At 44.4% G+C, this 14163-nt stretch overlaps 1 protein-coding gene across 3 annotated transcripts in view; it reads right to left on the minus strand.

Moving 5' to 3' along the window:
• Nucleotides 1–14163, minus strand: part of GDAP1L1 (ganglioside induced differentiation associated protein 1 like 1) — a 47325-nt gene that overhangs the window by 32939 nt on the left and 223 nt on the right. The window lies entirely within an intron of this gene.

The following is a 14163-nucleotide window of genomic DNA, read 5'->3' on the forward strand; positions in this document are numbered from 1 at the left end:
CTGAGTGAGCCCTACTTTTCAATGTCACCACTGCAGGGCAACTAAGCTCAGACTTAACCAACAGCACAAAACAATGGGTGTGCTTCTTCCCACAAACAGAAGAAGAAGAAGAAGAAGAAGAAGAAGAAGAAGAAGAAGAAGAAGAAGAAGAGGTGGTTCTTATATGCGGCTTTTCTCTACTCAAAGGAGGCTCAAAGCGGCTTACAGTCGCCTTTCCTTTCCCTTTCCACAACAGACACAGAGGTGGGTGAGGCCAAGAGAGCCCTGATTTTCCTGCTCGGTCAGAACAGCTTTATCAGTGCTGTGGCGAGCCCAAGGTCACCCAGCTGGCTGCATGTGGGGGAGTGCAGAATCGAACCTGGCACGCCAGATTAGAAGTCCGCACTCCTAATCACTACACCAAACTGGCAGTTGTGCTGGAGGCGGCTACAGATGAAATGGATACCGATCCCTATTGCCCCTGAAGAGTCTGTGCCAACTGACTCCCAGGGCACTGGCAGAGCTGCTGAACTTGGTTATGATTTCTGCTGGCTCTCCATGGGGGTTAAATGGCTAGTCCCCTCCCACCTGTGCAGATCCAAGGTATCATACAGTTCTATAGCATTTTGCCTTTGTGTAAATATAGATTATTTGTGCACCCTTTGTGCATTTTGTTAGTAGGTCATATAATCATTTTTAATCAATAATCTGTTCCACTTAATATTTCTGGTAAGGGCTTGGAGGAGCGTGTCTCATGGCTTAAGTGCCACACAGCGCTTAACACCCACTCAGGGCAGCTGTCCCGCCCCTGAGTGCCTCATCCTCCAACCAGTTTGCCTGTCTGTCTAGCAGCCAACCAACTGCCTTCCGTCCCCCACCCCTGACCACCCCCTCCTCCTTCCACTTCCTTCTGAGGATTGGAGCCTGCAGACCAGCCTTTCCAGGTCCTGGGGGGAGGGGGAGGTTGTCTGCAGAGTTCTTCCACTCCACACCCCTAATCTAGCACTCATCTTATTCCTGAATGCAATGGGCTTGGCCCCTAGTCATTGTATAAAGCACTTCCAATTTATAAACTGCACTGTAATCTTTATTCCTTGCAATATTTCAAAGCTGGTCATTATTTTTCATATTTTTCAGATTTGGACTGAGGTTTAAAAATGTCAGCTTACTTGAAGCCATAAAGTAATTGCTCCACTTTGCTAAAACAGATATGATCTCTCAAATGTAATAATGTACAATGTAAAACTGTATTTCAGGTAATGGGTAGAATCACAAATCTTTGATATAAGGCTTTAGGTTCATAGAGATCATAGAGTTCATCTAGATCATTAATAAATATGTTAAAAAGTACCGGGCCAAGCACCGAGCCCTGAGGTACCCCGCTATTCACCTCCCTCCAGTCTGATGAAACACCACTGACAACTCTTTGAGTGCGGTTCTCTAACCAATTCCCTATCCACCTAACTATCTGAAAATCCAGTTCTCTCTGGATCGGATTGGTTTTCCCAGGGAAACAGACAGATAACTAAGAACAGATTTTAATAAACTTTAATGAATTGCCATCTAACACTGTCAAACTCAAAAATTACATTTCATAATGTACAATGACCATAAATGTTGAAGGCCTGCCAATGAACTATGTACAGACAGTGACTAACCAGGAAAGAGATCTTGAGAGCATCTATACAGTGCGTGGCAAGGAAGAAAGGTAGATTCAGTGCTGAAGTTTACTAGAAAATCAGCCAGCGTTGTAATGTCTGTGCATAGAACTATGAAGTGGCCCTGTTTGTTATGCTGAATACAGTTCTGGCTGTAATATCTCAAAAATGATATAATGAAATTGGATAAGGAGCAGAAAGTGGCAATTAAAAGGATGGAGGGATTGGGACACCTTTCTTAAGTAAAAAACGGGGTACAAAAAAACAGCTCTTCTTTTTAAGTGTAACGCTGTTGATTTTTTTCCTGTGGTCCCTTTGTGTGTAACCTCCGTAAAGATATCAGTCTGCAGTATCCTGAGGTGATGTGTTTTAGGCTGTCTTCTTAATTGGCTGCCACCAAAGGCACCTTAGAATTCTTAGCTAGACCCAAAGAACAGGATGGCTTAATGGCACATGGTAGAATGTCAGAATGATCAGCCTGTGGGGCAGCTCCGAGGTAAAAGGGCATTTTACTCTAAAGTAAACAGGGGTTTTTGTTTAAATATGAATTTAGTTTATCAGTAAAACAACATGGTTAATCAGCCTCATGGTTTCAGATAATTAGGTAAGTGTAATGGTTCCTTAAATCAATCTAGTCACACAGGCTTGTTTTCTCACTTAATGTTTAGGCCAGTAATAAGGAGGCCAGCCTCTAGGTGGGACCTGGGGATCCCCTGGAATTACTTCTCAAGGCAACAGAGATCAGCTCCCTCGGAGAAAAATGGCCACTTAGAATGTGGACTGTATAGCATCATACCCCATCGAAGTCTCTCCCCTCGTCAAAGTTCATCAGTTTTAAGAATGACCAGATATTACAGATAGGTTAACTAAATTGATCGAGTATGAGACAATGACAAAAATGACACACTTAATACATAACAAATCAGCATCGGAATTCAGAAGAAAATGGAACCCAGTTCTAGACTTTATTGAACAGTAGAAACTGAGATGAAAAAAACCCAAGAGATTTCCAATCTGTGGTAGTCAAACTGCGGCCCTCCAGATGTCCATGGACTACAATTCCCAGGAGCCCCCTGCCAGCATTCGCTGGCAGGGGGCTCCTGGGAATTGTAGTCCATGGACATCTGGAGGGCCACAGTTTGACTACCCCTGAGGGGTTGGCAAATTGGATCTCCATGTCCAGATGTCCTTGGCCTACATTTCCCATGAGCCCTTCCCAGCATGCCTCCCTAATCTGAACAGTCATTTGCCCTCCTATTGGAGCAGGCATAGGGCTTCTAATGCAAACACTTCTATGTTTGCTCCCATGAGACAAGTAGTGACATATTGGGACCATTTCAAATTAGAAAAAACAGCATGAGGGGAGTCTAAGAGCCAGTGTGGTATGGTGGTTAAGAGCGGCAGTCTCCAATCTGGAAAACCAGGTTTGATTACCCACTTCTCCTCCACATGCATCCAGCAGGGTGACCTTGGACTAGTCACAGTTCTCTTAGGAGCGTTCACACTGACCAGGTCTGCTAGAGTTCTCTTAGGCCCACCATCCTCCCAGGGTGTCTGTTGTGGGGAGAGAAAAGGTGTTTCTAAGCTGCTTAGGGACTCCTTTGAAAATGAAGTGTGCCTCCCTTTCCTGGTGGCCTTGTGTTGATTGAAATCCAATTCCATGGTCAATGTTTACAGAACTTCCAGCATTTCATATAGTTAAGTGTATAATACAGATTTTCACGGGTGGAAATGGGAGGAGGGGAAAATGAGCATTTATATGTGCTATCTATCACCCTGAATTTTGCAATGGCAGAGTCTCAAGATTCTCACGTGAATTTTATGCTTGTGCCCCAAATGCAGTGTGATCTCATGGCTACCTCTGAGAACTGAGTTTTCTGCAGATGTGCTGTGAATTGAATTATAAACAGCAAATACTCTATTGAGATGCAGATACAATCTGCTTAAATGCAGACTGTCACACCAGAAGGATTGCCCCAGTCAGTTCTTGGTAGCCAGCATGGTGTAGTGGTTAGCAGCAGACTTCTAATCTGGTGAGCCGGGTTTGATTCCCTGCTCTTCCTTCACATGCAGCCAGCAGTGTGACCTTGGGCTCGTCACAGCACTGATAAAGCTGTTCTGACCAAGCAGTAATATCAGGGTTCTCTCAGCCTCACCTCCCTCATAGGGTATCCCTTGTGGGGAGGAAAGGGAAGCTGATTGTAAGCCACTGAGATGCTTTCAGGTACAGAACAGTGGCATAGAAGAACCAATTCTACTTCTTCTTCTTCTTCTTCTTCTGGTGTTTGCACTGAATAGCGGCATGTCCCAGTTTGCTAGCTTTAGCTGGCATAACCAATGCGGGTGAATTTCATCCTTTACGCTTCTGTGTCATTGGATTGACAATTCCATTGCCAGATTATTTAAGTATTGGACTGTGTGAGAGGGGGCATTTTGTTTAGCTCAGCTAGATCACAGTTTTCTTCGGCAGGTGCCAGGATTTGCTGAGACAGGAAAGACATATCATGTGCATTCTTTCACCGCCCACGCTGTTCAGTAGCTCTGCTGGTCGGGAGCACGACTCAACTGCTTTGGCTATCTTTGCTGTTCTTGCTGAAAGACTGAGAGAGAGTGTGTGTGTGAGAGAGTAGCTGGGTAAAAGAAACTAGCAAGGGCAAGCAGAACTCTGGATTTCTGACTCATGGATATAATGCTTCTCTAATAATTAGTACAATATCTACCATTTGGCTGAAATGACAGGGAAGGACGTCTTCTAACATTTCCAGATAGAAGTCACTTCTCCATAGACATCCACATGATGGCCACAGTTAGATGAGGTTAGATGAAATGCAGGCATTTATTTACAAAGAAGGTTGAAACCTTGATAGGCTCACATGTAAAATCAATTCAACCAATAGCAAACTGAGGACCCAGTGGCTTAGACCAGATGGTGTTTTGGTGCTGCCACCTTCTTCAGCGGTTGGGCAAATAAAAGCATACATAAAATGTGAAATACATAGGTTCTAGACATGTATTACATTCTATAAAATAATGAAAAGGACACAGTAGAATCTGTAGTCATATACACTATGATGTAGGACTAGATAGGAATTGTAGAGACCTCTTTATTTCTCACTGTGGGCCCTGGTCAGATGCAGTGGTAGTAAGGTGGTGGCTTTATATGTACCTTCCTTGAAGTGTCCAGCTCATGAATACTCAAATACGTTGCGGAGCCAACTCACATGCATTCTAATTCTAATTTCTTTTGTAAAACACGTATAACACAAGGCTCCAAGTTCATATTCTTTTAACCGTTTTGGTTCCTTGATTCATTTTTGGGGAGTTAAGCTCTTTCTCTTCTTTTTCCTTGGCACTCAGTTAGAGGAAGCCACATGACAACCAGGACTGGTCCAGGACCAAGTGGCCACCCCAGGTGAAGATCATCACCACTCCATTTCTGCTATTCTAGAACACCTTAATTTCTTGTTGCTTCTGCAGCCTGTGCCATGGCCATGACAAACAATTTATGTGCAGAATTTATCCCAGCAATAAATAAGAAGATGAATTTGTGTGCTGTGTTGATTCAGGGCGCAGAAAACACTAAATAACTGCAAGGCTGTTTTCCTCTAAACAGACTGAAGTGTTTTGATCTCAAGAATAACTGAAATGTACAAACAAACTGGGCACCAACCTTGCATGGATCACTATTAAAGTACTAGAAGTAGGCGACAACCTACGAATGTTAACCCTGGTCCTTTCTGAATGATCTTTGCCCTATCAGGTTGTCCCTCCACCTCATTTAATTTTAAAGAGATGCTCTGAGGATGAAATGGAATAGCAGACACCCACGTATGCCACCTGAACTCCTTGGAGAAAGGACAGGATAAAAACAGGATAGATTATGCCATCTTTGATGGTATTAAGAATAATATTTAGAATTTATATAAATAATTCCAGGTGTCAAAAGCACTTCCTTGGCATTTATCTCACTGATGCTTACAACCAGCTAGGATTGCCAGCTTCCAGGTAGGACCTGGAGATCTCCCAGTATTACAACTCATTTCCTGATGACAGAGATCATTTCACCTTCGGAGGCTGCACTCTATGCCATAGCACTTTGTGAAGGTCCTGCTCCTTCCCAGAAGTGACATCACCACCCACGTGAATAGGCAGGCTTAAGGAGGACTGAGGGGGATAGAGACAGGAGGTGGTTTAAGATGGGAGTAGACGTACAGGCTCTGCCCTCTTCCAGGTGCAGAAGCCACAAGAGAACTCTCTCATGCTTGGGAAGGAGGAGCAATGGAAGTGGCTGGTCCCCTAGCTTGTGGGCAAGAACATTAAGGCAGGAGGGGAAAAGGCTGCAGATCCCCTCTGAAGTTCCCATGGACCCCCAGAGGTCTGTGGACCCTGGTTGGGAATCCCTGTCCAAGAGATTTGGGGCTGTGCCTGGGGAGAATGGAGTCTGAGAAAAAACTCAGTGAGGATGATGCATATGATCCACCCCTCAAAGTGGCCATTGTCTTCAGGGGAACTGATCTCCGCAGTGGAACAGATGTATTTTTGGGAGAACTCCAAGCTCACTTGGAAGTTGATAACCCTGTGTGTGTTGTGCCATCAAGTCACTTCTGGCTTATGGAAACCCTATGAATCAATGTCCTCCAGGATATCCTATCATTAATAACCTTGCTTAGGTCTTGCAGCCTAAGGGCCCTGGCTTCCTTGATGGTGTCCATCCATCTCACATTGGGTCTTCCTCTTTTCCTGCTGCCTTCCGCTTTTCCTAGTACAATCATCTTTTTCAGTGACTCTTGTAATCCTGCGACACTCCTATAAGACTGATATGAGGTTTCAGCGCAAATAAGTCCACATATTCTCAGCCTTTTGGCTAAGCTCAAATGTACTATCGGTTCTTCTCAGCCCACATATTCTGAAGTGACCCCAAGGTGTCAGAGGGAATTAATCTCATACTCAGAGCATCCTTGGCAGATTGTTTAGGGTCCTTTTGTTTAAAATCTCTAGCGGTAAAGGTTCTGCGGCGTCCCCAGCGCATCTTGTTGCCAACCACTTTATTAGGAGGGGCTGGCTTTTAAAAAACGCAGTAAGCCTCATTTCATTCCGCCCACTCACATCGAGCGGTGCAGCAGAAGCTGCAGTTTGGCGCCGCTCGTATCTTGGAGCTCTCTAGGCACATGGAACACGAGAGGGTGAAGCTGGAGGTAATGATCTGAAAGACAGGAGCCTGCAAAGAATCTAGCCCAGCACTTTTCATACAACCTCATCACTGGTGGCTCCAAATGGAACTCCCAGCCACCCGTGCAGGCCACAGAAATTCTTGGCGGCAGTCAAATTTGGGTGTTTTCCTACTTAGATGAAATGTGGGCTTTTTGTGCCCGGCTTTTTACTACCTGAAGGAATCTCAGAGTGGCTCACCATTGCCTACCTTTTCTTTCCCCATAATAGACACCCTGTGAGGTAGATGGAGCTGAGAGAGCTCTGGGACTGGCTCAAGGTCACCTAGGTGGCTGCATGTGGAGGAGGAGTGGAGAATCAAACCTGGTTCTCCAGATTAGAGGCCGCTGCTCTTAACCACCACACCAAGCTGGCTGTATGTGCAAAAGAAGAAGAAGAGCCAGTCAAAAGACAGCCTGTGGTGGAGAGGATTAGGGGGATTTATTCTGAGGAGGATCGTCAAGCTTCATATTATGGGGGAAATCCATGAACAGGTCATGTGACATTTATTTGAATGTTACAAATCAGTCATGGGGAGGGGGCGGTTTGGATTGTGGCTGCAGTGCAGTGAGAGTTAATCCTTCCTTGCCTTGTCATTTTCTCAATAGAAAATGGCTCACCTTGATGAACTGTTACCTATTCGACCTGGAAGGGCCAGCAGATCACTGTAAAATCACAAATCCTTGCCATCCCCACATCCGTCAGCACTGTCAGCGGGAAGGGGCAGGAGAATGCCCCAGAATTTTGTATTCTTCATTATCTTAAATCTTTGGCCAAGCTGTTTCAGTCCTGCCCTCTCTATCACATTGAGTCAATCCACCTGTTAAGTGGGATGGGGTAAAGAGCCAGCAACCTTTCCCCAAGCACAGCTGGGAGCCAAGGTGAGGCTCAATTCTCTTGGTCTGTATCAGCAATCCTCATGGTGGACAAACTAATTTGTTTCCCTCCCCATCACCCTGTCCACAGTCGATGACACCAGACTGTACTGGTCCCCAGTAGTCCACCATCATCCCCGGGAGAGGCACCCATGCCCACCTGACTGAGGCCAGTGCCACTATAGGGCTTATACAGGGCCCTATACAGAGAGGGATCCGATCTTCCTGGCCTGGCCTCAACCAAATCCCTGGTGGAAGAGCTCCATCTTACAGGTCCTGCGGAACATTGACAGCTCTGTCAGGCCCTCACGTCTTCCAGGAGCTCATTCCACCTGGTTGGGCCAGGACCAAAAAAGCCCTGCCCCTGGTCGAGGCCAGGCGTGCCTCCGGGGGGCAGTTGACAATCTGACAGAATTAAGGTAGGAACTCCTCCAGGGGCAGGATTTTCTCCTTTGTCCATCTGACTACCAGCACCCTTCTACTTTAGAGATGTCAAAACTGTTCTGCATAGGAGAGCTTTTGATGGAAAACATGGAAGTTGGCTAGATGCTACTGCTTTATATTTTATTTTCCTTCTGGTTGCTATAGAATTGGGCTGGGACAATTTAGTTTGCTGTTTAATTCCCTTATTTTCCGGGACTCTTCTTTTAATTTTTGTGATCATGCTTGACAGATATCTTTAATGACATTAGATTAGGTGGATCATTGAGATGGAGGAGTGGGACAGAAATGGATTGATAAATGACTCTCCAAACAAAAAACTCCAGCCAAGCTCAGCCTCACACAACACAAACAACGCAACAACACTAACAGAACTTTGAAACATCATACAACCAAGGAAACATACCCAGTCCTCAAAGTTAACCTAATTCACCAGGCTATTTAAAAAGTAATTAGTGGGTGAATTCTCTGCAGCTGAAATTGCAATCAGGTTACCAATTATGACAGGCAGGCACAGATTCCTTTTATCAGGAGTCCTAAATTGCCACATAGTTGTTCCTGGACATGTTGGGAGGGAGTTGCCTGGGCAACCATGTGACATTCCCCTTTCTTATTTATTTTATTTTATTTATTTATCTTTATATTTATATACCGCCGCTCTCAAAGGTCTCGTGGCAGTTGACAAGAGATTCATAAAAACAATAAAATCCCATTAAAACCCATTAAAACATAATTCTGTATATATAGTGTGTCATAACACCTTTCTCCATGACTGGCTGCATACACTTCTTCCATACATATTAGTATCATCCCCTGATGGTGGAGGAGTTCTTAGAGCAGATCCTACTCCCTGTCCTGCCACTCCTCAGAGCAACACTTGAAGCCTTCCTCCAATCTCAGGTGGTTTCTTCCTCAAGTGGAAGAGCCCCTTACATTCAAGGATATTTCCCGGGACTGGAAGAAGGCTTCCCAGAAGATGGTTGGCTCCAGCACATCAGATATCTAGAACAGCTTAGGGCATTCCCAACAATGTCATGGAAATATATTAACTCGGGGGGAAATAGCTCGGGGGGGGGAGCTCTTCCACCAGGCATTTGGTGGGGCCGACTGAGCCATAACACCTACAGGTGCCCCCAGACTGAGAGACCGAACCTACTGAGGGATTGTCAAGTTATTGTTGAAGTGCCATTCTAATTGTTCCAGTTGATGTGTTGTTGTTATTGTTATACTGTTATAGTGATTTTGATAGTGTTCTATGTGAATGTTCAAAAATGTTTTATGTAAACTGCCCAGAGCCATAGGGAAGGGCGGTATAAAAATATAAATAAATAAATAAATAAATAAATAAATAAATAAATAAATAAATAAATAAAATGAATAATAGGTATACTCTGCAGTAGTATTGATGAGGTCAAAGGGGAACAAATTAAGATGTATTATGAGATGTCGGCTTATAATATTTATAATTCTGTAAATGGAATACATAGTGTCTTTATCTTTTCTACACTCTTTAATATGTAGTGTCTCTTTCTTTTCTGAATAAATACAAAAACAAAAAATCAGAAATTATTCCCAACAATATTAAGTCAGTTTTAGCAAGCCAGGATTTTCACTGTCCAAGATAGAAGTCAAAATAATCAACTTTTGAGCATGCACATGAGCCAACCTCAGAGTTTTGCCTCAGCTACTGAGTCTGATGAATGAATTTCATCAGTATGAAATTTATGGTCATACAATTTCTTAATTGTAGTTTCAGGGCAAGTGGAGTCCAGAGGGTATATTGCCTCTCCCTCCATACCTCACCAGCAGCACCTTAGAAATTCGGACAACAGTTAGAGAAACAGGGGTGGGGGCTAGTTTGACTCGCAGTCAGGTAGATTTCTATCTACCTGTTCCCTGACCTTTTCCGTGATCCAGGTGTATGCACACAAACACACACAAAGAGTTCCCTCTGTTCTCTTCATAGTGCTGCAGTAAATTTCCCCCTGCCAGCTACTTCCCCTCAGGACTTCTTTTTTTTGGCACATCCTTGAATTCCCCTTTCAGCCCCCCCCCTTCCCTAGCCACTGCTTTTGGTTGCTCTCTATCCAGCCATCCCCCAAGACTCCGTGACATCACAGGAGCTCTGCAAATGGACTAGCATTTAGCTAGTTTATTCTGGTCAGCCCTCTTCAAGCGGCCACACTCCTTCTCACTAAGGGGTTTGTATCCTTTCTTTTCATACAAGAGAAAATGGTTTGCAAGGGAAGAAGGTAAGTTGCCCTCGACTCCCCTCAACCATTCCTGTAAATATCATATAACCAGTTCTGACACTGGGCCTGGTGTGAGACGTTTTCTTTAAAACAGTCTGTGGTACCACAGCAGCTTAGCCAGTGCTTGGAAAGGAGGCTCTATTTTTTATCATTTAAGATTGTTTCAACTTCCCTTTAGTCTGCTTTCCCTCCATCCTATTAGTGGCCACATCCTTCCTTAGGCCTACCTGAAACTACTCAACCCATCTGCACACATTGGATAATGCACTTTCAATGCACTTTCGAAGTAGATTATCTTGTTCTGCACAGGAAAATCCAGCTGCAAAAGCGCATTGAAAGTACATTATCCAAAGTGTGTGGCATGAGCCCTACTTTTATTTGTTCCTTCCTTCCACTTCTTCCTTTTGTTCTACTTTTGTCCTACCCATGACATGTACAGCCCAGAGCTTCCTTTCAGCCTCACCCACTCTCTCAGTTCCTGCCTCCATATCACTTCTCTGGGCTTATGTGACACCACAGGAGTTCAGCCAGCGGTTAGAAGGCAGATCACAGAATGGGAAGTGAGGATCTTCCCTCTTCCCTTGATCTCAAAATAAATGGAACATGCTAACAGGAAAAATATACCCAAGGAGAAATACACACAGCGCAGAGAAGTCCAAAATTCATTATGCAAGGTGGCCACCAGACACAGAGCTGATTTGGCAAAGTACATTTTGTCGCACACTTTGTGCTTTGCTTGCAAACACAGCCCACTTTCCATTCAAAGACTCACTCCTGAACTATGTGAAGTGGTAATGGTAAAAAATGCTGGGACTTACTAGGGCCTTGCACCAGAATCTCTAGACCTAGGTAGTGTGTTCTGCACCCATGGATTGTCAGAGTCAATGGCTGAAGCTGAAAGTTAAAGCATGAAATACAGCAGGCAGAAACTACTGCTGTTTATTAGGTAAAGGCAGAATTCCACATGCCCCCATATTTATGCCAGGCACTGACAATTCAGAAGCTTCATGCTGATAGTAAGGGCTGAAGTTATACGTCCTTATTTCCTTCTGTGTCGAAGAGGGCTCTGAATCCTAAGCATGTACCTACCTGTGGTAGTTCTCTAAGGCTCACCAGGATATGTCCTAACCTCAGACTTCACAGTTTCTGGCAAGCCATGGATTTCCCTACTAAAAAGGGTCATTTTGGATCATATACAAAATGTATCTCCCTCACTATAAGTAACCTCAACTAGAATCCAAGAATCTGGGAACACTGGGCAAAGAGATCTAGGAAAGAGGGCGTCATAAGCAGTAACCTTCTCTCCAAATAAAAGTGAATGTTAGCATGGTGCAGGGGTTAAAGTGCTGGACTAGGACCTGGGAGGCCCAAGTTCAAATCCCTATTCTTCCATGGAAGTTTACTAGGTGACCTTGGGCCAGTCCCATGCTCTCAGCCTCATCTGCCTTACAGGGTTGTTGTAGGGATAAAATGAAGGAGGGGGAAATTATCTACATTGTTTTGTTTTCCGCATTGGGGAGAAAGGTACGCTATAAATGAAGTAAATCAATACCTCCCCAAAACAAAATATTCTACGAACAACTGAGATCCTCTCCCAAGTGTTCGTAGTTGCAGAAATTGGTCATTTGAGTGCAGAATACCAGGCCCACTGAGAAGAACCCACGAGGACATATCAAAGCTTTGTTCTAACTAGTTTTACCATTGGCATAATCCCTTGCAAGCAATGGAGGATTCCTTGGCCTGGAAGAGTCATCTCTATGAAAGGAAATTGCTTTAGGAGAACACTGGCATGCTCCTTGAATGCTCTGGCTGTGGTACTTAACACAACAAATAAGGAAGCCCATTCTGCTAGACACTGTTATTCGTGTCCACCACTGTGGTATCTTGAAATAATTTTTTGGGGAGGGAGGGGTATGTGTATACCTAGCAATGTGTATGCTCTGTTTTCTGCAGGTACCGGACATCATGAACACCACAGGGAATGAAATGCCTATGCAATAATCCTAGAAGAAGCCGCCGATCCTAAAATAGTAATAGTGCTTAGCATTTGCACAGTTCTTTCAGAATTCAAAGCACTTCACATGCATTTGTTGTAGCCCATATGACATCCGTTTAAGGCAGGCCAGTATTGTTCCCTTATTACAGATTGGGGTGGGTGAGCCTGTGAGTAGTGAGACAAAATTTCGCAGAAGCAAAACTTGAACCAGGGGCTTCCTGTATGACAGCTTATTTTCTTAGCCAGAAATGCCAAGTTGTGTTCTGAGCATGCTAGGATTTGATTACTCAACCTCAAGGAGAATTTGGTATCTGCACCCAGGGAGGGTGAAGCTATATTGATTAATATATGGCATATGGAAATTCTAAGCAGACCTGTTTCATGCCAAAAGGAGCATGAATCCAGAGCTGTGCTTTTGCATTTTAATTCAGAGTTTCCTTAAGAACTCAATGCAATGCACACAGTTCAAGGCCTTTCTCTGCAAGCAATTAAAAATAAAAAAACCCTCTTTATCGAACTAGATTGGTTTACATTGGCAGATTTGTGCGCTGCCCCTTTAACTTGCTCAATCTGCTGCCTATGAAGTCCCATCAGTTCTGGCAGAGGTGGGGCCAGCTCTGGACTAGTTGTAGAACAGCATGTATGAGTGGCTAGTTAACTGTTTCCTTCCCAGGCAAAGGCAGGGAAAAAGAGATCAAGAAAGCCTCCTGAAAGGAGAGAGATTATCATGCGAGAAGAAAGAGGAAGAAAGAGGAACAGGGAGAAAAAGGGGTGGCACACTTTGCTTGACAGGCAGAGTCATGCCCTTTGAATGTGGAACAAGTTGCTTTAGCCCTGCTCCATGGATTTCTTTTTGTGTGCATGTTTGTGTGCATGGAAAGGGGAGTCACACTTCAACCCACATAGTTTTCCAGAGGAGAGATCCTTCCACTTCCAAGGGAAACTAGAGGCCCTTGTTCCTTGAAGAAACCTGTCCATTCATCTTTCCCCCATGCATAATTCAACTCCTATATATAATGAATGCAAAGAGATATAGCTGGTGGTGGGTACATTGGTCTGCAATAAGGCCAGGTGCGTTTCATCCTGTATAAATTCTTATCCTATAGTGGAGTATTCAGAAATCAGGAGTGGGGAGAGAGAGACACCATTTGTTTTCAGGTTAAAACAAAAACCTAAACATGCAGCTCCTGTGGGCAGACAAAAAAACCCAGGAAACAGGATTTTGGTCTGAATACTGCAGTCTCAGAAGTGAACGGGTTGTTCAATACAGTTCTGAGAATCTCATGCTGCCCTGTTCTACAATATGTATTCAGGATCTAAGCCCCACTGTATGTTCCCCTGCCACACTTCCACCATTGTCACCTGCTAAATATTTAAAGGTTCATTCTTCTATGCCCCTCTTCACTTACCCCTATTCATTTCAGATTTCAACTCATCCGTCAAAGCTTTGCCAAACGCTACACAAAAAACCTGACACCCCCTCCCGTCGCCTCAAATAAAAAGAAGACAAGACAGTGCTCCCCTCCCCCTGCCTCCAACCTCAATACTGTTGAAGCTGCTGAAATGCAGACATAAAACACACCTCGGTTCCAACTACACCCTGCCCTCCCAGCTGCTCCCCCGGGCATCCCCCAGGGGAAAAAGCAACCTGCTTTTGTTTACCGGCTTCACATTCTCCTCCACATCCAAGGAATTTTGCACACAGTAACAACCGGCTGACATCCCTCCCTCCTGAATCCAGTTGGAGCCTTTAC

The sequence above is a fragment of the Paroedura picta genome, chromosome 4 (genome assembly GCF_049243985.1).
Source record: "Paroedura picta isolate Pp20150507F chromosome 4, Ppicta_v3.0, whole genome shotgun sequence".
In the NCBI taxonomy this organism is placed as follows: Eukaryota; Metazoa; Chordata; class Lepidosauria; order Squamata; family Gekkonidae; genus Paroedura; species Paroedura picta.